We start from the raw sequence: 26,047 nt of genomic DNA on the forward strand, positions 1-26,047 counted from the left end.
AATTTGCTACAAATATAAATACTCTTTTGATCACATAATGTACTCTATTTCTAATTTGCATTATATCAAATATGGTTACCAGGAAATACTGTGTTTTGCTGTCACAAGCATTTGTAATTTCTATAGGAACCAAAGCACAGATACAACATTTCAATGAACAAATTCGTAAATGAGAGATCTTAAGAATTTTGTCTCTAGGTTTTCTAGGTTGATTTTCATAACAACACTAGGAATTAAAGGAGCAGTCACTTGCTTGGGAGGTAAAGTGGAGAGTAGACAAAACATTAAATATATACCAGCTTTTACACAATTATCTCTGCTGTAATCTCTAGATTGTTTCATCATGTCAAGTGCAGTGATTTGCTAAACAAATATTTACAGTATTTTTCTATCTCTTTGCTAATGACAACTTATTAAGTTCTGATTAACTTCTTTATTGTAACAGTTGAGAGATGTTCTACTATCAAGTTTTTCATGTTTGAATAAGAAGGAGTACTTTAAGTGATGTAAGACTTTTTGGTATGTTTTTGTTTTGTTTTGTTTTGTTTTGTTTTGTTTTGTTTTTGTTTTGTTTTGTGTGTGTGAGAGAGAGAGGGAATAGAATGTTCAGTTTATGAGTCTGCATTTTTTCCTGAAGAAAGATTCAGACACCTTTCATAAAGTTTTTACATTTTTTAGTTTTGAAAGCTGCATAAGGACAAATTGTTCAGGTAGATATTCAAAATAGAGTTTCAATATAGTTGCTATTTGTACAGTTACATAGAATCACAGAATCACAGAATTTCTAGGTTGGAAGAGACCTCAAGATCATCGAGTCCAACCTCTGACCTAACGCTAACAATCCCCACTAAACCATATCCCTAAGCTCTACATCTAAACGTCTTTTGAAGACTTCCAGGGATGGTGACTCCACCACTTCCCTGGGCAGCCTGTTCCAATGTCTAACAACCCTTTCGGTAAAGAAGTTCTTCCTAACATCCAACCTAAAACTCCCCTGGCTCAACTTAAGCCCACTCCCCTTCGTCCTGTCACAAGGCACGTGGGAGAAAAGGCCAACCCCCACCTCACTACAGCCTCCTTTAAGGTATCTGTAGAGAGCGATAAGGTCGCCCCTGAGCCTTCTTTTCTCTAGGCTGAACAAGCCCAGCTCCCTTATCCGCTCCTCGTAGGACTTGTTATCCAGACCCCTCACCAGCTTCCTCGCCCTTCTCTGGACCCACTCAAGCACCTCGATGTCCTTCTTGTAGCGAGGGGCCCAAAACTGAACACAGTACTCGAGGTGTGGCCTCACCAGAGCTGAGTACAGGGGGACGATCACCTCCCTAGCCCTGCTGGTCACACTGTTCCTGATACAAGCCAGGATGCCGTTGGCCTTCTTGGCCACCTGAGCACACTGCTGGCTCATAGTCAGCCGACTATCCACCATCACTCCCAGGTCCTTCTCTGCCTGGCAGCTCTCCAATCATTCCTCTCCCAGCCTGTAGCTCTGCTTGGCGTTATTGCGCCCCAGCTGCAGGACCCGGCACTTGGCCTTGTTGAACTTCATGCAGTTGGCCTCAGCCCATCGGTGCAGCCTATCCAGATCCTCCTGCAGAGCTTTCCTACCCTCAAGCAGATCAACACACGCACCTAACTTGGTGTCATCTGCGAACTTACTGAGGTTGCACTCAATGCCCTCATCCAGATCATCGATGAAGATATTAAAGAGGGCTGGCCCCAGCACCGAGCCCTGCGGGAAGCCACTAGTGACTGGCCTCCAACTGGACTTGACTCCATTTACCACGACTCTTTGGGCCCGGCTATCCAGCCAGTTTCTAACCCAACGAAGCGTGCACCAGTCCAAGCCAAGAGCAGCCAGTTTCTTGAGGAGAATGCTGTGGCAGATGGTGTCAAAAGCCTTGCTGAAGTCAAGGTAGACCACATCCACAGCCTTTCTCTCGTCCACCCAGCGCGTCACTTTGTCATAGAAGGAGATCAGATTCATCAAGCAGGATCTGCCTTTCATAAACCCATGCTGACTGGGCCTGATCGCCTGCTTGTCCTGCAAGCGCTGCATGATGACTCTCAGGAGAATCTGCTCCATGAGCTTCCCTGGTACTGAGGGCAAACTGACAGGCCCATAGTTTCCCGGGTCTGCCCTCCGGCCCTTCTTGTAGATGGGCGTCACATTTGCTAGCCGCCAGTCAACTGGGACCTCCCCTGATAGCCAGGACTGCTGATAAATGATGGATAGTGGCTTGGCCAGCTCCTCTGCCAGTTCTCTCAGTACCCTTGGGTGGATCCCATCCGGCCCCATCGACTTGTGCACATCTAAGTGCCGTAGCAGGTCACCAACCAGTTCTTCATGGATAGTGAGGGCCACATCCTGCTCCCCATCCCCTTCCACCAGCTCAGGGTACTGAGTATCCAGAGAACAACCGGTATTGCCGCTAAAGACTGAGGCAAAGAAGGCATTGAGCACCTCCGCCTTTTCCTCATCTCTTGTAACTAAGTTTCCCCCCGCATCCAGTAAAGGATGGAGATTCTCCTTAGTCCTCCTTTTTGTGTTGATGTATTTACAGAAACGTTTTTTGTTATCTTTAATGGCAGTAGCCAGATTGAGCTCCAGATGAGCTTTGGCCTTCCTAATTTTGTCCCTGCACAGCCTCGCTACATCCTTATAGTCCTCCTGAGTGGCCTGCCCACTTTTCCAAAGATTATAAACCCTCTTTTTTCTCTTAAGATCAAGCCACAATTCTCTGTTGAGCCAGGCTGGTCTTCTTCCCCGCCAGCTCGTCTTTGGGCACGTGGGGACAGACCTTTCCTGTGCCATTAAGATTTCCCTCTTGAAGAGTGTCCAGCCTTCCTGGACTCCTCTGCCCTTCAGAACCGCCTCCCAAGGGACTCTACCATCTAGTGTCCTGAGCAGCTCAAAGTCAGCCCTCCGAAAGTCCAATACAGGGGTTTTACTGTTCCCCTTCCTGGCCTCGCCAAGAATAGTGAACTCCACCATTTCGTGGTCACTCTGCCCAAGACAGCTCCTGACAATCACATCCTCCACCAGTCCTTCTCTGTTTGTGAAGAGAAGGTCTAGTGGGGCACCACCCCTGGTAGGCTCACTAACCAGCTGCGTCAGGAAGCTATCTTCCATGCTCTCCAGAAACCTCCTGGTCTGCTTTCTCTGGGCTGTGTTGTGCTTCCAGGATATGTCAGGGAAGTTGAAGTCCCCCACGAGTACAAGCACTGTTGTATCTCATTTGAAATCATGACTTCTGTACTTCAGGCTTCCAATGCCTTGCCTCAGAATCTCACCTACCAAGACTGTGAGGTATGACAGAATATACTAAATGAAATGTTGTTACTTCTCAGTTACTGGATGCCATCATAGACAGGCAGAGACTTTAAAAATCTAATTTCAGCCTTCAATCTAGCTCTGAAGGCATTGTGTCCAAATATTTCTGAAGAATAGATCTGTTGAAGTATTGTCATGTTTTCATCAATTTATTTTATTTATTTATTTTTAACAATCTCCTTGTTGTATTTCTCTCAGAATTAATTATTATAGGTACTAGAGAGGGAAAATTCCTCGTGAATTAAAATGTGGCTTAAATGGGAACAATATTCAGTTGAAATTAAACTGCTTTGTCAGTCTACCTGTAGGGCTCTACTCTACTTAAGCAATATAGCTACAAGTTGTACAGTCTGAAGTGCCAAATATTTATCAGGAAGAACACTACATATAATGATATGAACCTTGTGACAAACATTAGCACAGTCCTCTAATTCCCTATCATTACAAGAATAACTATGTACAGATACTCATGCAAGCATGAGCTGAGCTCTCTACGCTAGTATAGATTAGAAGAGTACCTCAATCTGTATGAGAGTAATCTAATTATTTAACATTGAAAACTCAGGTGTTTTTAACCATACTTGATTAAAACCTCAGGAACTTAAATAAGCATTAGTTTTTGCTATGGCTTTTTTTCCGAAAACCACAAATTATTTTTTAGTCCATTGCCAGCTATCATGGGTTTTCTGTGGCTACAAATACAGATAGACAATATGATTATTTGAGAACCACTGAGTTATGCTCCTTCACAAGATTATCCTGGATGTTTGAACAAAAGAAGGTGATAAAATAAATAAATATTATCTTTTAAATAGACTATATGAAGGACTGGGCATGATTAGGATGCAACCCATTTAAACAGTTGTTTTCATGTATGGAGGCTAAAGATGGAGTAGAAAACAAAGATATAAATCCTGCTTACCAAGTCTAAATATGATCCAGAAACAGTGTTGGCAAGGGCTTAATACTGCTGTTACCACTCTGTGATCCAATTTAGAGGCTAGGTTGCTTGAATGCTCATTCAGTTTACAGCACTACAATTTTTGCAGTCTGTAGGCCAAAGTGACACACCCTACCTACAGTATAGCCAAGAATTTAGTGTTAGCATAGTGTTTTAAAGGTTTAATAAAAGAATTACTGTTACTCTAGTTTCAGTGATGCAAACATTTATCATTCAAATCGTATACCATTAAAACAGAACACCCTTTCTATGGTGTTCTGCTTCCACGTCCACTGTTCCTGTGGATATTAAGGTCAGTGGCTGCAGTCTGGTGATGGGGTTAGAGTGAGCCATCAGTATCCAGAGTTCTTTACTGGGATAAATGTGATGTTAAAGGTTTCTCCTTCCACAATCCTTTGGTTGCATTCATTTTTTATTTTTTTTTTTATTTTTTTTTCTAATACCTACTTTTTTCTTCTTTCATTTACAATTACACATTATGTCCACACTCATCAATTAAACAGATTTAATTATGTTACTATTGATATAGTTAATGAGAAATCTTTTCCCTACAGTTTCTGATGTATTCTGTCATATCTTTTATTTTTTGAAGGATTAATTCTAAAAGTCATAGATCCAGGGAAACATGTGTTGGCTTCAGGGAGTTGATTCTCTTTTATGCTGCTTTCTGCTATATAATTTTCCTTAGAAGTGCTATCTAAATAACAACAATGGGAAAGGAACAGTACTTAATTTTGACATCTTAATTCCATACATTTTTTAGTGCCTTAAGATCTTGCAGAAGATGAGCAGATACTCTGACCTATTGAAAAGTTAGGTAAGTGAGCAAGAATCCTAACAACTTAGCAGCTAAATGATTTTGGGTATACTATACATTACAGGTATAGCTTTTTTCAGCATAATTACAGATAAATGATTCAGATGGGCTATGACATTCTGTGGGCTAGCTAAATGCATTTTTTTAAGACTATTCTGCATTGTTGTGTTGTCACATGCTGTGAAAATCACATTTAACAACATATTGTCAACTACTAAAAGTATTCTGCTAAAAAGCTTATCAAGTCTTTATCTTCTTAGTGTACTTCGTATCTGTTTTTTTCCCTCTCCTCTCTTCAGCAGCCTTTCACTCTTTTGAATATTATGATCACAAATCTGTTGTACATACACTAGTGTCTTCAGCCATATCACCTCATTCAGTCTTTTCTTTAGTTACAGTTCTGTGAAACAAAAACCTATTTGAGAACCATCAATAGAATGATCTTACTCTAAGTTTACTGTTCAGAACTGTTTTTATAATCTTACACAGTTTTATACATGAGTATTTAATGAGCTATAGTCCTGTTTATTTTCCAAGTGTATATCTGTATTGTTTAGAACTCTACAGCAAAGTTGACTTCAGCTGATAATATGCCTTGCTATCATTCACAGCTTCTTTTTCCTGAACAGTTGCAGGCTAGGGTATTGTTTCTTATCCTATAATTATGCAAATTATGATTTCTGCTTGAATTTAGTATTTTGCTGTTGGTCCTGATGATTTCCATGCAATTTCTTTTTCTCCTCAGAAATCTGCATAGAAATCCAAGGCTGATTTTTTTTTTTGTCATATGTGGACTGAACAAAGTTGGTTTTGGTGGTGGCATTTTTTTTTTTCTTCCTTAGTGCGATCCTAGTTTGACATGTCTTTAGTATTTTGCAGCAAGTTGTGTTCTCTTGGTAGTGCCTCTTCATATCACAATTTCAGAAGCTTTGCATAACAATGAGGTTACCTGCTTTACATCTGAAAACCCTATACACCTGAAATTGTTCTCTTTGTTTTCAGAAAGACATTAGGAATACCATGTTACATGAAGGTGATTAGGTGATTACTGTTTTTTTTTTTTTTTTTTTTTTTTTTTTTTTTTTTTTTGTGAGTGTGCGTCATTTTTGTGCCTCTTTTCTGTAAATACAATTTCTCAGTCATCAGGGAATTTCTCAAAGATCATACTAATTTATTTTTATTTATTTATTTATTTATTTTTCCATTTTAGGCTTTTAGGTAGATGCACAGGAAGACTCTGCTTACACACAACAGTAGTTTCCAAAGATCTAATGTGATAATTTTTTCCTCATCCCAGCCAAGTAGCTGTCAGTTTCTCATACAGACAAATAAGGTGCTTTCTGGCCACATATCTGCTAAATTGCACTTGCCAACCAAGTCTTTGCTATATGAGAAATTTTCCGTTGTTTGGTTGTACCACAATTTCTTCCAGTTACACAGTGTTTATGCTCAAAAAAGGATATTGCTTTTTGTTTCATGGCTTAAACTAATTTATGTTCTGCGTGTACTGTAGATAGCCAGAGGCTGTAGCACTTCATTAAAAAAGGCTTGCTGTTATACAAACTACTAAAATAACATATTTTTTAATAGTAATGTTATTCAATATCTTTCCCAAACTTCATGCTCCTTCCTGAGCAGACTTTTAGAAAGACATATACACATGCACTTATATTTCTCTAATAACCATCTGCTAATTACTGGATATATTGTAATTATATTCCTAAAGCCAAGTCATTTCAGTGAGACTTGAGGCATTCCAAATAAAATACAAGCACCCAAGTGTAGTTAAGTGTATCTACAAATCTGCTCTCTATCTGCTATATCCTCTCCTCAGCTATGGTTATTATACAGTTCTCTCAAAACTGTTCATTTCATGTTTCTTCTCTTTCTGCAGTGAATTATTTTCTTCCTAAAACTATCAGCAACTATCTACCTATATATCTCATGGTACTGTCAGCTTTGCTGAGCCTATTGCTTTATTTATTGCTCAGCTTTATTCATGTAAGGCTTTGTCAAGTCTCTCAATCTTGGAACTGACCGTATGTATTGCAGAGAGAATATTGAACTGTGGTTATTTCAGGCCTGGTTAGCTGTAATTTTTCAGGAAAGTCGCGTAGTATTTTTTTTTTCCTTGCTAAACTTTCAACATTCATAACATTCAGAAGATTCAAAAGCGTTTAGTCTCTGAGTCTCTGAAGGAGTAATGTGAACCAAACTGGGAATTTCATGTACTTTCTGAGTTTTTCCTTTCTGAACCAAACAGAAGTTGATGTGTCACTCTTGAAGAAAAACAAAGGAGAGCATCAAAAAGGAAGTTTTCAAAATCAAAAGCATAGCTTTCTACCATTTTACCTACAGGTCATCTCCCTGCAGTCAATAGTAGGTCACTAGAGCTGCTTCAACCAGCCACGAGAGGGAGGCATAATAGCATGCGCTGGATCAAAGTACATGATGAAGTAGATGAAATGGATTTTACTCTCACATTTCACTCTTGTTTACTCTGCCTGGTTCAGAGGAGAGCAGTTGGTCTCGGTCCAAACTGTGGGTTGCACATCTGGAGCTTCAGCTTTTGTAACCAGATTGCTGTGGCAAGCTTGCCAAGTAATGTCAGAATGTTGGTCATGTAGCTGTGTCACTTGGTATCTTATCCCTTGCTCCATTTGTGGAGAAATACCATGAGGTTTGTTTTCAACTGAGCAAATTTCTGGTTTTAATAGTTTATGGAGGGGTAATTCAGTAATACATTCCTGACAGCGGTCAGAATAAATATTGCCTTGAACAACAAGTACTTCAAATGACCTTCAGTGAGTACTTGATGTCTGGGACAAAAAAAGTATTTCAGCTTTACTGAAAGGCTGACCTGTCTTTAAGTAATTTGTTTTTCCTTTTGCTATGAAAATAAAGGTATTGCTTTTACTGGAAGACAATAAAATTCATTGCAGATGCCCTAAATATAATAAACAGCCTCTGGAGATATTCTACTCATTATGTAGCAAGAAAATACATGTGAGGTAAACTAGTTAAATGTTTTTATTTTATTTTATTTTATTTTATTTATTTATTTATTTATTTATTTATTTTAGGCTTGTGTGTCATTTTACTGACCTCTAATAGAAGAACAGAAGTTGCTCGGCTGGCTCTGGCTTTCAAAGGCCAGCGAGACGCAGCATGTGGTTTTTGTGTCTAGAAATCATGGTGGTGTGCTGGAACCACACCATGTTTTGGGGGGAAGAAAAAAAAAATAAAAAAGGAGAATAATGGGAAATGAAGGATCACTTATTGGAATGGAGTTGTTTTCATCAGCCATTGATGGACCCATGCAAAACTCCTCTCTCAGGACCAGAATTTGATACAGCATTTGCATAGTGTTGTGTTAGATTTAAATGTTCTCTGAACAAAGAGAATCCAAAATTAACCCCAATCATTTTGGACAAAGGGAGTTTTTTATTTTATTTATTTATTTATTTATTTATTGCAACTAATTTACCACATGTATTGTTGAAGTGCATATACAACTTGCAGTGAAATTTAGCAAGTGTTTGAGAATATTTCTCAGCATATTTGATGTGAGGATTACTTATGGACACAAGTAATAGCTGAGTGAATAGTAAAATAAATAGCTCAGTAAAGCTATTAATATTAAATTAATAGTAAATTAAATTAATATTAAATAGTAAATTAAATTAATATTAAATTAATAGTAAAGTAAATAGCTCAGTAAAGTAAATAGCTCAGTAAAGCTTCTTTACTGAAAGGATTTTTAGGTATTGGAATAGGCTGCCCAGGAAAGTGGTTGAGTCACCATCCCTGGATGTCTTTAAAAGATGTTTAGATGTAGAGCTTAGTGATATGGTTTAGTGGAGGACTGGTTAGTGTTAGGTCAGAGGTTGGACTCAGTGATCTTGGAGGTCTTTTCCAGCCTAGATGATTCTGTGATTCTGTGACATTTTCAAACTTTAAGAGTAGGAAAGCAATGTTACAATAATAATAATAAAAAATCCCTACATGCTGAATGTTGGTTTAAGCATACTCTATCAATTCTCACAAACCACTGTCATGCTGATTTGGTGCATCAGGTTGCTTATATATTCAAAACACACAATAAAGGACATGGAGGAGAGAGCAGAAACTATTTTATCTTGTAACACAGCATGATAAGCAAAAATTTTCTGATATTCTTTGAGTGCACTACTGACATGGTTGGTCACTGAAAACTCTGAGCCTGAATCCACATAATAAAGGCATAGACTTTGAAAGACCTTAGCATGCAAATAACTTTTACTTCATAAATAGGCCTATTCTGATGAGACTGTAAAAGTTCATAAAGTTCTGTGGCTACTTAAGCTTTAGGATCCAAGCCTGAGGCCAGAGATGATCACAGTGTTTTAGTGTTTGAAATTCAGTAAGACAACAAAGAACGTGCATCACTATTCAGATCACATCTACCAAAGGTATTTTCTTTTTATTACTTATTCTTTCCAAGATTACTATTTAAATTTCAGCACAGGTAGTATGAAAAGTGATAGGTGTTAGAATTCAGTTTGTTTCCATGTGTTTGAATTAAATTGTTAGACCTGAGTTTCAAAGGACAGGAGTCCTGTAATAGTTCCTACATACAGGCCATGGTGAAAAGGAGTTCTCAGAGCATCCACTTTATTTGATGTGGTTCCAGAGACTGCAAGGTTATGTACATGTAGTGTACAATATATAGTTATATACATACTTATATACATACCTATATAACATGTAGTGTACTTGTTTGTGTACATGTAGTGTACATATTTCAAGAGGGCTCAGGCCGCCAGTCTTCCTCTCATGAACTGCAGGCCTTTGAGCTGCCATCTCTTCCAAAGGAGCCCTTTGAAACCTGCTCTTCCACACTGCTGTTGGGAGGTGAAACAGGAAAGTAAAAATATTTGCCATAGTCACACCTTTCTCCAGTTCAGCAGTTCTGAATTTCACTCAGTTCTGCTCAAGTTGAAAATTGTGCATTGCAAATAGGAACTTTAAAAGAAGATGCTTAATCTGTCACTTTGAAGCATAACAGAAGATACAAAGTGCATCTTTGCATCTTCATTTGTTCCTACTTAATTTCCTAAGCTTGTCTATTTCAGCCACTGGACACCTTAACAACTTGCTGGTAGACAAATGATTGTCTGTGTGAGTATCCATGTATCTTCCTCTCACAGCCCATGTAACCCAAGTCCTGTGCCTTTTTTTCTCTCAGAGTTCTGACATTTTCCTATGTGTTGTATTCCTGATTCTGAGGTTATCGCTTTAAAATATCATTCACATAGTTCATGCTGAATAAAATAACTCCCTTTCTGAGTGAATGGTACACAATCCTTACAATGTGAAATGAGGTTATTTCAGTATTCCAATTAGATTGTTTGAAACTCTGCCTGAAAATCAAAATCACCTGAGAAAACTTTTCCCCAATTACTTTTAACTCCTTGAGATTACAGAATTCCTTCATGAATGAAATACTAAGAGAAATTAAAAACAAAATTATCCTGATGGTTGTGGTACTGCCATCTCCCTTTTCTCCTTTTTCTTTTTCTTTTTCTTTTTCTTTTTCTTTTTCTTTTTCTTTTTCTTTTTCTTTTTCTTTTTCTTTTTCTTTTTCTTTTTCTTTTTCTTTTTCTTTTTCTTTTTCTTTTCAAAAGTTAATGTTGTCTTCAACAGAATTTAACTGAGATCAATTTATAAAGTCAATGAAAATTGAACTTAATTAACATTTTATAACTTTACTTTTACATAAGGTATTTGAGATACATATGTAATTAGATACGGAAGAGAAAAAGCATCAGCTTTCCACAGTGACATCAGAGTACCCTCACATACATATTGCATTTACCCCTACATAAGAGATCATTTCATTATGAGTAGGTTTTTTTTTTTTTTTTTTTTTTTTTTTTTTTTTTTCCTTTAAAATAGAACACCTAACTGTCTTTTATGCTTTTGGGGGGTAAAAAGGCTATCTGTCTGTAATTTGACCAGTATTCATTTCTGAAAGTCTTCTGATATTGACATGCCGGCTAAAACTGGACAAAAATTAAGATATTACTTTTTTTTTTTTTTTTTTTTAAGGAAGGTAAGTTTGAATTATCCAAGGTCATGTTTTTTTTTTTTTTTTTTTTTTTTTAATTTTTTTTATTCTGCTAATGATTTTACGTGCAGGTTCTTCCAATGTTTTGTTTTGTTTTGTTTTGTTTTCTATTGATGGTATTCTGTTGAACCTCTTCAGGACATATCAACAGATGGAATGCTCCTTTATGCCATGTCACCTCCTGAATTTCAAGTCCCTGTCCACATGCTCCAGGAAAGCTTTACCTGATATGTGACTTTAATAAATAAATAAATGAGGGTTATAAACAAAAATGGGAGAAAATTAATAGTGCATCTAGATTCTCCTGCTGTCCTCTTTTGGTACTCTATCTCACATCCAGTATTTTATCATCATTTATAGCAATTAGAAGAGATTCTTTAGTTTGAACTCAGCTACTAGAAAGGTCTTTTCCTAAGAGCCACTCCAATTCTGACTTGCTTACATTTTGACTGTAACCCACCTGGCTGTGTTGACCTAAAAGCTCTTTTTTTTCTCTCTCTCTTTTTTTTTTTTTTTTTTTTATTATTATTTTTTTTTTTTTAGTTTTCATTATTAACAGCTTTTTAGTAAAAAGGGAGCACTGTAAGAGTTGGTGAAATTATGTAATTGAAGGTCAAGAATTTCTATTTTCTAAAAATCTGTTATTTTCCATGTAACTGTCCAGTAGGTAAAAATAGATCCATGCTATTCCTAACAGATGGTATTTATAACTTAGAATATGAATTCCTTCCATTTCTTTTATTCAAACTTTATTTTAACTTTTATTACTTTTATTCAACATTTTGAAGAAGCGGTTAGCAAACTCATCTCTTTATTCTTCCCATACTGAAACCTTGCATTGCTGGGTATCCTTGTTTTCTTTACTTCCAGTGATAAGAAGAGTTTTCAGGCAGCACAGTGGATTTTTTAGTGAACTATTTTTACCTCCTCTTTTTCTACATTGCTTCGATTTTGAAAACACTATTAGCTATTTTATTCAGTGTGAATTCCTTTGCCAGTTTGACCTTAAATAAAATCCATATGCACATTTCAAAGTGATAATTGAAAATTCATATTTTCATCCCATAATTGATATGTAAATTTAAAAAATACAACAAAGTTGATGGGATGCCTCATGTTTGGATTGAAACACTTTTTTTTTTTCTTTTGGCACCTGGGATTGGGAATTTGGGTTTATAAGTATTTTCTCTTTGCTTTCAAGCACTTTGTGTAGATGTTTACACTAATAGTAACTGATTCAAATCTGATTTTTTTTTTTTTCAGACTTCTTGTTACTACAAAACCTAGCTGTGCATTTCAGTGGAGACCTTACCCTTTTGCCATATGTTCTGCTGCTGTTATTTTTTTTTCCAATGGTGTTACTTCCAGACTTATTTTTGAATCCATGCAGCCAGTAGGCATTTAGTGAAGACTGAGATAATTTTTCTTAGTCAAGATACAGAGCAGTCCTGAGAAACTAACTTGTCTGTGTCACAGGTCACAAGAAATGAGCACAGCACTCCTTGATTTTAATGGTTCAGGCAATCAGAAATGTCCATGGTGAATGTATGTTTGTCATGGGGAGCTAGGAAAGAAATCAGAAGCAGAAACTAACTTCTTTTAAGAGTGGAAAAAAAAAATATAAAAATTATCAAAACAAAGATATCAGTGTTTGATTGTAGGCATTGTAAATCCTAAACAGTAATCACTAAAACTATTTCCATGCAATTTCAAAAGGAAATCCATTAGTAGGCAAAGACATGTGTGTCTGCATTAATTAACTAACTTTTTCTGCTGAAGTAGTATCAGGCAATTAAAAGATTAATTACGGCAGTGAGAGGTGTAATGTATTCATAAGTCCTATAATAAAAACTCTACACCAATGCTGAATTCTTTGGGTACAAATTGTTAAGCACTATAAAGGAATAGTCACAATAAGTAGAAGGCAAACTGCTGACCTTGTTGAAGATTAAAAATATATAACATTTGACAATGGCCTTATTGTAACATTAAAAAGAGTGCACATGAATTAGTTAGACTCCGTAGAACTCTTTTTTACCATATTTCAGTGTATCCTCCCCACCTACTGTACCCCTTACTTAATGTGGACTTATGAACCCTACTTTTTATTAGTTCTAATTTAGTACTTCAGCTTAATGTAATGTGTTAAGAAATATTCAGCACTTGGGGAACATCATGAATTTGTCAGTGTGGTCAGATGTTCATATTAAAGTTGGCCATCTATATAGTTGTTTTTTTTCCTTTCTGCATTATTTGTAACTCTTTTCAAAACAGAAGTTTTTATCTTCTCTCATACTCAAATTATTGGCATTTTAAAATTTTTATTATTATCAATGCAGCATAGCTGGAAAGATCTAAAAATGTTGTACTGATGTATTGTTTTTAGAGCTATGCATAAGCTAAATCATTTATTATTTGCTAGGTTTGCCTTTCACCCTAGGACATTTAAAATGGCTTAGAGCAGGTGTGCAACTATATTTTTATGAAATTAGTGAGTCACATTTTGATATCTAGATGTGAATCAAAGTCTTATTTATAGTGAATTTCTAAATAAGAGATGAACATTTCGGATTTTGACTTTATTCAAGAAGAAAGTAGATAAGGTTAAGAACAAATTTGATATTCTGTTTTAAGTTATGTTGGCTAGCAAATTGTTAGTCTTTCTAATTTTATGTAGCACGAATAGTTACTGAAAAAAGTTGGATGAAATAACTTATTCTTGTGTCTACTATGTCTGTTTATATATCTAGATAGTATCAATTCATGGATTTTACTCTAGAAACAAATGTATCAAATACATTTTAAATAAACTAGCAATTTTTCAATAGGATGCTTTTCTTATATCTTACAAATATAGATGGTACGATATGAGAACAACTATAGGTTTTTTCCTACCTCTATCAATTATGGCTCAAGAGCTTTAGAAGGAATCCAATCCCTACAACTTTAAATGAAGTGTCATCAAATGAAGGAGTACTGATGTCCTCTCTTTAAATGTCAGTGGAAGTCATTAATTTCACAAACTATGCCTAAATGTCCTTGGATCTATTTAGGAAATTACTGTCACTGAATTGTGCAGATTTCATTTACTTCATAACACACCAGCAAACAGTTGTTCACGCCAGTTTCATGGGAATAAAACAAACATCAGTAGATTTGCAAACAAACAAAAAATTCATTCTGTAGCCTGGTTTTCACATAGCTGCATTACATGAAGCTGTTCTTTTTAAGCTGCCAGAAGGTAAATACTAGGTAATGTTTGTTTCAGATCATGGCAACTTTCACAGAATCACAGGATCACAGCACTGAAGGGGTTGGAAGGGACCTCGAAAGATCATCAGGTCCAACTCCCCTGCCAAAGCAGGATCCTTAGAGCAGGCTGCCCAGGTAGGCATCCAGACGGGCCTTAAATATCTCCAGAGAAGGACACTTCACAACCTCCCTGAGCAGCTTGTTCCAGTGCTCCATCATCCTCATCGTGAAGTTCTTCCTCATGTTGGTGTGGAACTTTCTGTGCTCCCTTTTGTGGAGCACAGGAAGTTGTCCTGTCCCTGCAAACCACTGAAAAGAGGTTGGCCAAGTCCCTCTGTCTCCCACATCTCAGGTATTTGTACACATTGATGACATCCCCTCTCAGTCTTCTTTTCTCCAGGCTGAACAGACCCAGGTCTCTCAGCCTTTCTTCATAGGGAAGATGCTCCAGGGCCCGTATCATCTTTGTGGTCCTCCGCTGGACTCTTTCCAGGAGACTTTTGAATTACTTGAAAAATTAAAAGAGGTACCTGCATTTAAAGGTCTGCATAACCACTTTTCAAAGGAAGCAGAGTAAGCCTGACAAAGGTTTTCCCTTATATTCAGTCCTTCTTTTGTCTCCATAACATACAGTTCAAGCACATGTGATGACCACATACTGACTTTCAGATCCCTTGAAAAGTAAAAATTACAGATATATGTACAGATTCAGTACATCTGTTTGCACCACCATGGAATTCATTCAATTGAAATTTATTACAAAGAAAACTAGTTTATCAGTAAATAATATCTAGATCAGTTTTGCCAACTGCATGAAGCAAACGTGTGGGCATCAGGTAAAAATCCTTCCCTTCAGTGTGCTAAACAGCATTGCCACTGCCCTCTGCTGACTATTGGTGGGCAAAACTAGAACAACTAATATTTTGCTAGTAGTAATAACTGTGTTAGAACTAAGATGATGTTAAGTGGTCTCAAAAAATATATACGTGACCACTGCATCTTTTGGCTGTGACGAGCTTCTGTCAAGTCACTGAATTGTTGCAAGAAACTTTTTGTATCTCCATGAAGATGTAGTTGGTGAGCTTGTGCTTTTGACCTGTTTTCCTTCAAGTCTAGATGGACTTAGTTGTTACTCCTTCTTTTCTGCCTGTAATTCCAGCAAATCAACATATATATATACTTACACACACATATATATATATAAATCTGTTTTTACAGTTCTTTGTTTCTGGAACACAGACTCACAGGTCCTTTGAATGGAAAGCATTTGCTTGTTTTCTATAATTGGAATTTTCTTTAACATTCCGGTTTGCTTCCAGCTTGGTTGTACCCTGGTCTAGACTTTTTTTCTTGCAGCATGTTCTGGAATTCTGTACAATACAACTTAAAGCACACTGTGCTGAGGCATAGTGATCTGACTGTATAGCACTGCTATATTTTGTTCTGTCTCTGCATCAGGTGTCAGAGGTCCAAGCAAGACCTGGAGTCCAAACCAGCACCCCAAAAAAACCTTTCCGTACGCTATCTAAGATGCTAAAATGTAGTCATTGTGTCATCTGGAAACCTGTTAATGACCTATACACCATACACATTACTAAAAACAAGATACTCTGTTTTTATCTTATTGTAAAAAGCAAGTTAAAAATTCTTTTTTATCTGTTATATTTAAAAGAACTTGTAATAATTCTTTGTGCACTACAGTTAAGATCCTTGCTACAGCCTGTCTGTGTGATTAGTCATTTTAACAAAATGCCTGACTAGCTGATTCAAGCCTGCCTTGGAAGCGATTAGTCTACTGTAGGTTGTGTTTAATCTCACCAAGTGACCTGGCTTGCTGACAGACTCACAGTCTATGCATTTCTTAGCAGAATCAGCACAGCCACTGAAGAAATGTTTGGAAGAGTCAGAGAAACTAGAGATTTGATTCTCTGCTTTCTTACTACCTGTTTTGGGATATATCTGTTTTTATATAATAATAAAAAAAAACCTCCAGCCTTTATCAAAATCGTGTATTGTCTCAATTTTAAAAAATCAGAGAGAGTTTACTTTTAATGATTAGGGATGAAAAGTCTGAGGAATTCATTCTCTGAGAATGTAGCATGTCTGACAGGCATAATGCAAGAAAAAATGTTCCAGGGATAAGAGGAATTTGACATAACCTTGTGAATTTGCCACTGTAGACTCCCAGATGGCTGAAATAGACACTTATGTAGTAAGTATGTAGACACTTAAGTTAGTTATGAAAATGTATGTAACATGTGAAATAATACGTAAATCAAGAACTTAACAAGTCTCTAGAATCTTGAAGTATCCTTACTTTTTTTTTTTTTTAACTTTTCTCTTTTCTTTTCTTTTCTTTTCTTTTCTTTTCTTTTCTTTTCTTTTCTTTTCTTTTCTTTTCTTTTCTTTTCTTTTCTTTTCTTTTCTTTTCTTTTCTTTTCTTTTCTTTTCTTTTCTTTTCTGTCCAAATTGCTCCTTGAAATTGAAAAGTAACACTTCTTTTCATTGGTATATCAATTTCAATAATTATAATTAAATGTTTCTCTATTTTAAAATTTTGCTAAAAATATTTTTCCTTATGGTAGTAGAAAAAATGTGGTGTAGAAAAAGCATTCTTAAAACTTTAAGAAGTATGAGTTTCAGAATTACACCTGATTTCTCTGCATGAGTTTGCAAAAGCAGCAGTCTACTTCACTTGGGACAATATTCTGTTTCAAGAAGAAATTGAACACAACATCTCTACATCAAGTCCCTTCTGTTTTTCAAATGATAGTTATCAGCTACTAGTCAGGACTACACCGTGGTGTTTTGGATATCTGTTACTAGTTGAACTGGACAAACAGCCAGATATTGATTTTTCTTGTGTGAATGGTTGATTGGTTTGGTGGTTGAAATTTAGAGGAAAAAAATAAAACAAAACAAAACTTTTTTTTTTCCAATTCCCAGAAAATGTCTTATTTGACCCAAGGAAAATGTGTAAATTGGCAGATATATTTATTTTTTGTGTGAGTAAACTATTCAGAAAGAGTTCAGATGACTTTCACTTGCACTTTGGGCAAATAAATTATTCATCTCAAAATTTTGTCCCAATCCTGATTAGCACTGCACAATATTAGACTCCTGAAGTCCAAACATGCTAAGCTTGATTTCTTTAGTTCGTACCTTTCCAATGATATACATTCCCTGAGAAACTCTGCTGGGTACAAAGCACAGCAGCCCCATTGTTTAGCAAGTCAGGTTACTGTGAACACGCAGCCAAAACTCTTTGTACTCTGCTTTGGTTTCCCACTGGAACCCCAGTGAGGATTTTTGTTTTAATATTCAAAGCCCTTTGAATACGACTAGACTCTGCTATTTCAGACACCTGGATAATATTTTCTCTTCCTCATGTTAACCCTGATTATCACTGTGGCCTGATGATAGAAGGGTAGAAAATTGCAGCAGTACTGTGATGAATGTCAATTTCGGTTGCTTCTCTACTGTAATATCCTTTCTATTTTATTAAGGAGGGCTTGTGAAGGTTGAATTGTTGTTTATGTATGATATCCAGGTACTGTGCACAGCATCCCTAATAAGCATTAGAGTATGAAGAAAGTTAGTCATGAAATTGGGCAAAAATGTGTTTGTAATTTGACTCATTTGATATCCTGATACGTTGTCTGGAAAGAATTCAACAGTTTTGTCTTTCATTGAGTTATCAGATCTATTAGGAAACAAAGGAGTCAGATGCATTCCCGGAGGCTTCTTATGCCTAACGTTCCCCCCTCAGTAACCTTTCAAAGTCAGTAACAAATGGTCTTATTCTAGATCATACTGGCACCTGACCTTTGTAAACCTGGACACTGGAGAAAATTAAAAAAAAAAAGTGTAAAAGGAGATAAAAAAGAGATACAATCTTCTATTTGAAAATGCTACCATTTCTGAAAGCAGCAACGATTTCATGACATATAAAGTTCAAAGTTCTGTTAGTTTATTTTTCTCTTCACTTTCCTTATCTTTTAACCTTGGTAATTGCTTATGGCTGTTCAAATCGGCCGTTAATTTGTTACACTTCATATGGTTTAAAAAACACTGAATAAATGTTTATATGGTAATTTCATAGGTTATGCCTTCATGGATAGAGAATTCCATAATGTTGGTTAGAGATATAAAGTGCGGGGTGCTGGCTTGAGTTATGAGTTCCTGCAGAAGAGGGTTTCTTCTGAAATACTTTGAGCTACTCTAACATACTACTGTGGACTACATTGTGTAGCTTGAACCTGCTGGATCTGGTCACAGTTAACCTCGGTGGTTCTTCAAAGCCCTGGCTTCCTTGAGCAAAGGGACATAAAATAAATATAAATAAATAAATAATATTTAAAAAACTCTTGTTGTATTCTTGGAGATTTTGCAGTAAAATATGTGTGAATTCTGCTCAGTTTTTCTAGTAACGCCTTAGAGAATTTGGATAGAAGTCACTGGGGTGGCATGGGGTAAGAGTAAGACTCTCTTTAATAGGTTCTGAATCACCTTCTTCTACAGGGCAGAAGTGGAGTGGACTACTTTTATGGTGGTTTTTGACTTGGTGGTGACTTTAAACCATACACACTCCTTGCCTCCAGGGGAGTTTTCAGTGGAGAAGAGTATGACCCAGGCATACCAGTGTGAGAGCAGAGATGATAAACTACCTGCCCTAGAGAGCCTTATAGCTCACTGCTCACATCAGCAACAGGTTATTACTGTAAATTTAACTTTGTAGTAAGCGCATTGCAGCATTGACAGGCTGACAATATGGTACAGCATCCAAACCACTTCCAAAAACCATCATGATACAACATGGTTAGGAAAACTAATGCAATGAGATAACAGACAGGAAAAATGTGCCTGCATGAAATAAGCATATATTTCGCTATCTATCTGGCTTCCACCTTTGATTAAATTGATTGAACTGGCTATCATGCAGCTCAGAAATGAATGAAAAAAAAACAACATGCACATACTTCCTTATGTGCAGAGGCTTTCAAAATACTTTTGGAATGACTCTAGTTTGGACATTAGTCAACTATACAAGCCAGAGTTGCTATCAAACCCACTGAAAGACTAGTGTGGTCACAGTATTAATCTATCTATCTATCTATCTAAATATGAATTCGCCATATTGATCTGCTTAATTCTTACATACTAATCTCCAAATATCGCCAAGAAAAATATGTATGAGGGACTGAAAAAAAAAAAAAAACATTCAGACTTCAGAAGAATTTTTATTTTTTCTGATATCCAAAACTATCACTTCTGTTTAATATTTTGGTGGAAAATATGGGAGGAACAGAGGATGGGTAGAGAAAATTGTCCTTATCTTCTGACTTGTTGTTTCCATTTTAAGCAGATTCATCATCCTTCTGCCTGGGTGATGTGGTCAGCACAACTAGATATTGTGCCATTGAAACTAGCTCAGATCAGATTGAGATGAATTCCTTGTAAGAGATTTTCTAAGTTTTACGGTTTCGTGTTGCAATGTGGCACGTGTCTTTAAAGGTCTCTCTATAGCCTTTCAGCCATAGTGCTGTTAACTTCTATTTCTTAAAAGAGCAAAATGGGGGAAGAATATGACTGAACATAGGTAGATAACAGTGCTTTAAGGGCACTAAGTTTTGGCTGAAGTCATACCTTTATTTCAGTGTTTGTACCAAGGAGAGGATGCATCTTTTCTCGCTGAATGTTTTCTTTTTCCTTTATGTGGGATTTCTGTAGCTTTCGTTCCAAGGTATAATCCCTAAGGGGAGGTATTCTATGGATCACAATGATGAGAAGTAGAAAGAACTGGTGAAAGGTAATATTATACATGTATCCTGCATTCCCTGCTACTATGAAATTTTCATTTTGGAATTCATTCATAGAATCTTCTGCAATTCCTATAGAAGTGGTAAATGATGTATGAAATGAAACATTTGTGTTGACTGATTGTACCAAGAATTCAAAGAATAATGTTATTGTCGCTGCTGAGGCATATTTATCTTATTTGCCATAATATTTGATATTAAGACAAGCTGTCAGAAGTTTACTTGGATCAAAAGAGAGAATGAGGGCAGGAGATTTTTAAAGCAAATAGACTATTTTAAGGAAAAGAAAAAGGAAAAGAAAAGAAGTATTTTCACTGTACAACCGAATTGTTAGACCGCATCTCAGAAGTAGGTCACCTTTTCTGAGGAAGGATGAGATTGCCCTGGAGATGGAACAATGTAAGGTTAATGTAATGATTCAGGTGTTAAAAATATTCATTAGAAATAAAGTTTGTGCTTATTCTATGAGAAGTAGAAGTTAGGATGTATAATGTCAGTATCTATAGTCTCTCTACAAGAAGAAACAGAAAATTCCAATGACATGAAGATCTTAATGTTTATTTTCTGCTTTATTTTCTTAATGTTTATTTGCATATATAGATAGATAAATACGTATAATATATTTATTAGGATTTGTGAGATTTGTGATTTACCTGTCTGTTTTTCTGGTTTTAGAACCGTAAAAGCTTTTCATTTGAAGTCCAGTCTTTTTTAAGATCAAAGAAGCCTACTGACAATAGGTTTGCTTTTCTTCATCAGATCTAGTGAAACACAAGGACTTAAAGACTTCATGAGAAATAGGTTTAAAATCATTGTTTTGGATATGGTGTCTTACTGTTTGAAATGGCAGCTGAAGAATGGCAAGGTGCTTTCTTTTAAAGGTGAAAGAAAACACCCATGCACAAATACTAATATCTGTTCAAGTTTTGTGATACAATCTCTTCACTTGTTTTACTCAGGTTTGTTTTCATTTTCAAAGCTATTTCAACTTTTACTTTTTTTTTACTACTATTTTACTCTTTTTTTTACTACTGTTGAGGTCCTTAACTTACTGGTCTTACTTGTGTTCTCTGTTGTTGCTCTTTCGACCTTCACACTCAAAACTGCCAGCATAGAGAACTGATACACTTTTGGAGAACCAGTTGAAAACATTTTTCTCTGTTTCCTTGATCACTACAGTTACTTATTTTTCACTTAAATCAAAGATCAGAAAAATAGGCAAAACAAAGTATGCATCAGTGCAATACATAGCTTATGGTGCCGCTATAATTTTGTTGCTGCTGCCTTCCTGCAGCACTGCAAACTGCTTCCCTGCAGCTTATTTTATTTTATTTTATTTTATTTTATTTTATTTTATTTTATTTTGTTTTGTTTTGTTTTGTTTTGTTTTGTTTTGTTTTGTTTTATTTTATTTTATTTTATTTTAATATTTTTATGGGGGAGAAAGCTTCTGTATTTTAATCTGAATTTGCACTGACCCTTGAGTTGTGTTTCTTCCTCTTCTGCAGACTCAGTACAACTTGAGTCACTTGTTGTTTTGTCTTGAAAACAGTCATAATATCTTACCATGTTTTAACAATACTCAGAATGCAATGCTTTCTATGAAAATTGTCTACATTGTTACTTGAGTTCATGACTGATGTTCTTATAAAGAAAAGATCTAACTATAAGTAAGCAAATATTTTATAATGGAAAAATCTGGGAATGTCCCCACTGTTCTTTGGAAAGATCATTTTTAGTGGACTAGTCATTCTGCATAAAAAATACCTATCTTCTATTCCACATATCTTCTGAAGTCTCAGGTAGGCTATGGAAGACGAGTCGTTCTGGAAAATAATTTCTCTGTATTTATTTATTTATTTGTTTTCCACAAGAAAGTGAAAAAAAAAAGGAGGCTGATGAGGCATGGATGGAAGAACCAGCAGCGCCCCCTCTACCCTGACGTTCAAAAGCTGCCCCTGGGGAGCAAAAGCGACCAGGACGGGCAAACAGGGTGGGGTGCAGCAGTTCATATGGCAGTTAGTGCAGGCAGGGCACGCTCAGGTGGGGCAGAGCGTCCATCCCTGATCAGAACAGTTCATCTATCAGCTGTCTGCCTTTAGCTAAACCGCCATGGTCTGCACTAGGCAGAAAGCTCTTTCTAGAAAGTCTGTGGTGACCCAAACTGACTGCCTGCTCAAAAATGGGGCAGTTCAGGTCTCTGGATGCAAGGAGTGCCTAAGCCTGTTGGTGCCCTCAGAGGGCGGCAGAGACACTGTGTGTGTGACATGTGAGCAGGTGGATGACTTGATCCGCCTGGTGGCAGAGCTCAAGGAGGAGGTGGAAAGGTTGACGGTCATCAGGGAGTGTGAGCAGGAGACAGACTGGTGGAGCAACTCCCTGCCAAGCCTGAAGGCGAGGTACTGGTCTGAGATGCCCCAAATGGGGGTGGACCCCCTGCCCTGTCGCAGTCAGGCAGAGGGAGGGGACCTGGGAGTTGAGGAGGAATGGAGACAGGTCCCTGCCTGTCTCCATTGGCAATGACCCCTGCTACCAGCCCCACCTTCCCAGGTGCCCTTACACAACAGGTTTGAGAGACTGGTGAGTGAGCCTGAGGTAGAATGTGTACCCATGAGAATGCCTAGGGTGAGGAAGTCGACTCCATGCCTCAAGACTGCCTCCACCAAGGAAGACAGAAGGGTAATCATTGTAGGCGACTCCCTTCTCAGGTGGGAAAAGGATGAAGTTGAGGGTCTGGACAGTAGTCTGAACCTGGGAAGCAAACCTGCAAAGCATGTCAAGATTGGGGGAAGTACTGAGCATATGGATCAGGGCCAAGCGGAGCACTGAATCACAACCAGTGCCAAAAAAAAAAAAAAAAAGAATGGAGAGTCTTAGTGATCAGAGATTCCTTGCTGAGGAGCACTGAGGCTACCATTTGTCACCCAGATAACCTACCCAGAGAGGTGTGCTGTCTTCCTGGGGCATGTGTCAGAGATGTTAGGAAGGCTCTGCCACAGCTCATTAAACTGGAGGATTACTATCCTGTTGTTGTCATTCAGGTTGTATCCTGGGAAGCTGCAACTACAAAAATGAGGAATATTAAAAAGGACTTTGCATCCCTGGGGGAGGTTGTTGAAGGGATCAGGGGTGCAGGTTCTGTTCTCCTCTGTCCTCCCTCTGGGTGACCGGTACCCAAAAAAAGGAGAATGGGACAGGTGAACAACTGGTTGAGGGGGTGGTGTCTGGACCAAGGATTTGGGTATTTTGATCTTGGGGAGCTCTTTGAGATGCCGGGTATGTGGTCTGCTGACTGACTACAACTCAGCAAGTGGGGCACAAGTGTGTTGGGGAGCAAGCTCTCTGGGCTAATTACCAGGGCTTTAAACTAGGTTTGATGGGGGAAGGGAGGGGAGCTAAAAGTGACAGAGAAGGGCTGGGTGAAGTTGTCACTGCTGTAACTGTTGAAGATAGTAGGGAAAAACCTCTGAGTTGTCCCACAGAATTGTCCGTATGCTCCTCAGAGAAGGTAATGATCCCGATATCCATCCAGAATCTTCTTCTTGCATCCCTCCAGGGGTAGCTGTGTCTGCTGCTTCCCTATTGTGCCTGTATACCAATGTGCAGAGCATGGGAAATAAACAGCATGAGCTCGAGATCTGTGTTTGTTCGCAGGGCCACAATCTCATTGCAATCGCAGAGACGTAGTGGGACAGCTCACATGACTGGAATGCTCTCATGGAGGGCTATGTCCTCTTTAGGAAAGACAGGCTGGGGAGGTGAGGGGCTGGGGTTGCCCTTTATGTGAAGGAGCAATTAGAGTGTACCCAGTTCCACCTGGGGGAGGGTGAAGGACAAGTGGAGAGCTTGTGTGTGAGAATTAAGGGGTGGGCTGGTATGAGGGACACCGTTGTGGGGGTATACTGCAGATCACCAGATCAGGAGGAGGAAGTCGATAAGGCCTTCTACAAGCAGCTGGTAGTAGCCTCATGATCCCGGGCACTGGTTCTCATGGGGGACTTCAATTTTTCCAGACATCTGTTGGGTAAGCAACTTGGCCAGGCACGCGCAGTCCAAACGGTTCCTAGAATGAGTTGAAGATAATTTTCTGATGCAGGTGGTGGAGAAGCCGATGAGGCAGGGGTTGCTTCTGGACCTTGTCCTTACCAACAGGGATGGGCTTGTTAGGAATGTGAAGGTTGGGGGCAGCTTGGGATGCAGCGACCATGAGATGGTGGAGTTCCAGATGGAACTAGGCAAAGGAAGTAAGGCTAAAAGCAGGATTGCAACCATGAACTTTTGGAGAGCCAACTTCAACCTCTTCTGGGACCTGCTTGGGGATATCTCATGGGATAGGTTGCTAGAAGGCAAGGGTGCTTGTGAGAGCTGGGCTACATTTAAGCAGCACTTCTTCCATGCTCAGGATCAGTGCATCCCGAGGAATAGGAAATCAGGGAAGGGGGCAGGAAACCTGCATGGATGAGCAAGGAGCTCATCAATAAGATCAAAAGGAAGAGGAAGGTCTATGAAATGTGGAAAAGGGCCTGTCCTCTTGGGAGGAGTATAGATGTGTTGTCAGGGCCTGCAGGGATGTGACAAGGAAGGCTAAAGCTGACCTAGAGATGAGGCTTGCAAAAGAGATAAAGGATAATAAGAAGGGTTTTTTCAAGTATGTACACAGCAAGAGGAAGACTAGGCATTATGTGGGTCCCTTGCTGAATGAGGGGGGTGTCCTGGTCACGGGAGACACTGAGAAGGCAGAGATACTGAATGCTTTCTTTGCTTCAGTCTTTGCTTCAAGGACACCTCAGTAAGTTTGCAGATGACACCAAGTTAGGTGCATGTGTCGATCTGGTCAGGGGCACGAAGGCTCTGCAGGAGGATCTGGATAGGCTGCACCGATGGACTGAGGTCAACTGCATGAAGTTCAACAAGGCCAAGTGCCGGGTCCTGCACCTGGGGTGCAATAACCCCAAGCAGAGCTACAGGCTGGGAGATGAGTGGTTGAAAAGCTGCCAGGCAGAGAAGGACCTGGGAGTATTGGTTGATAGTTGGCTGAATATGAGCCAGCAGTGTGCTCAGGTGGCCAAGAAGGCCAACGGCATTCTGGCTTGCATAAGAAACAGTGTGGCCAGCAGGGCTAGGGAGGTGATCGTCCCCCTGTACTAAGCTCTGGTGAGGCCGCACCTTGAGTACTGTGTTCAGTTTTGGGCCCCTTACTACAAGAGGTGCTCAAGCAAGTCCAGAGAAGGGCGACAAGCTGGTGAGGGGCCTGGAGAACAAGTCCTACGAGGAGCGGCTGAGGGAGCTGGGCTTGTTCAGCCTAGAGAAAAGGAGGCTCGGGGGCAACCTTATTGCTCTCTACAGTTAATTTAAAGGAGGCTGTAGAGAGGTGGGGATTGGTCTGTTCTCCCATGTGCCTGATGACAGGACGAGGAGGAATGGGCTTAAGTTGCACCAGAGGAGTTTTAGGTTGGATGTTAGGAAGAACTTCTTTACCGAAAGGGTTGTTAGACATTGGAACAGGCTGCCCAGGGAAGTGGTGGAGTCACCATCCCTGGAGGTCTTTAAAAGACATTTAGATGTAGAGCTTAGGGATATAGTTTAGTGGAGGACTGTTAGTGTTAGGTCAGAGGTTGGACTTGATGATCTTGAGGTCTCTTCCAACCTAGAAATTCTGTGATTCTGTGATTCTGTGACACTTCCCCAGGACTCCTCGCTCCTGGCAATAGGACAAAGGGTCTGGGAAATGGAGGGCTCCCCACTGGTGGACGTGAGA

Source organism: Aythya fuligula, chromosome 2 (assembly GCF_009819795.1).
Source record: "Aythya fuligula isolate bAytFul2 chromosome 2, bAytFul2.pri, whole genome shotgun sequence".
Classification (NCBI taxonomy): domain Eukaryota; kingdom Metazoa; phylum Chordata; class Aves; order Anseriformes; family Anatidae; genus Aythya; species Aythya fuligula.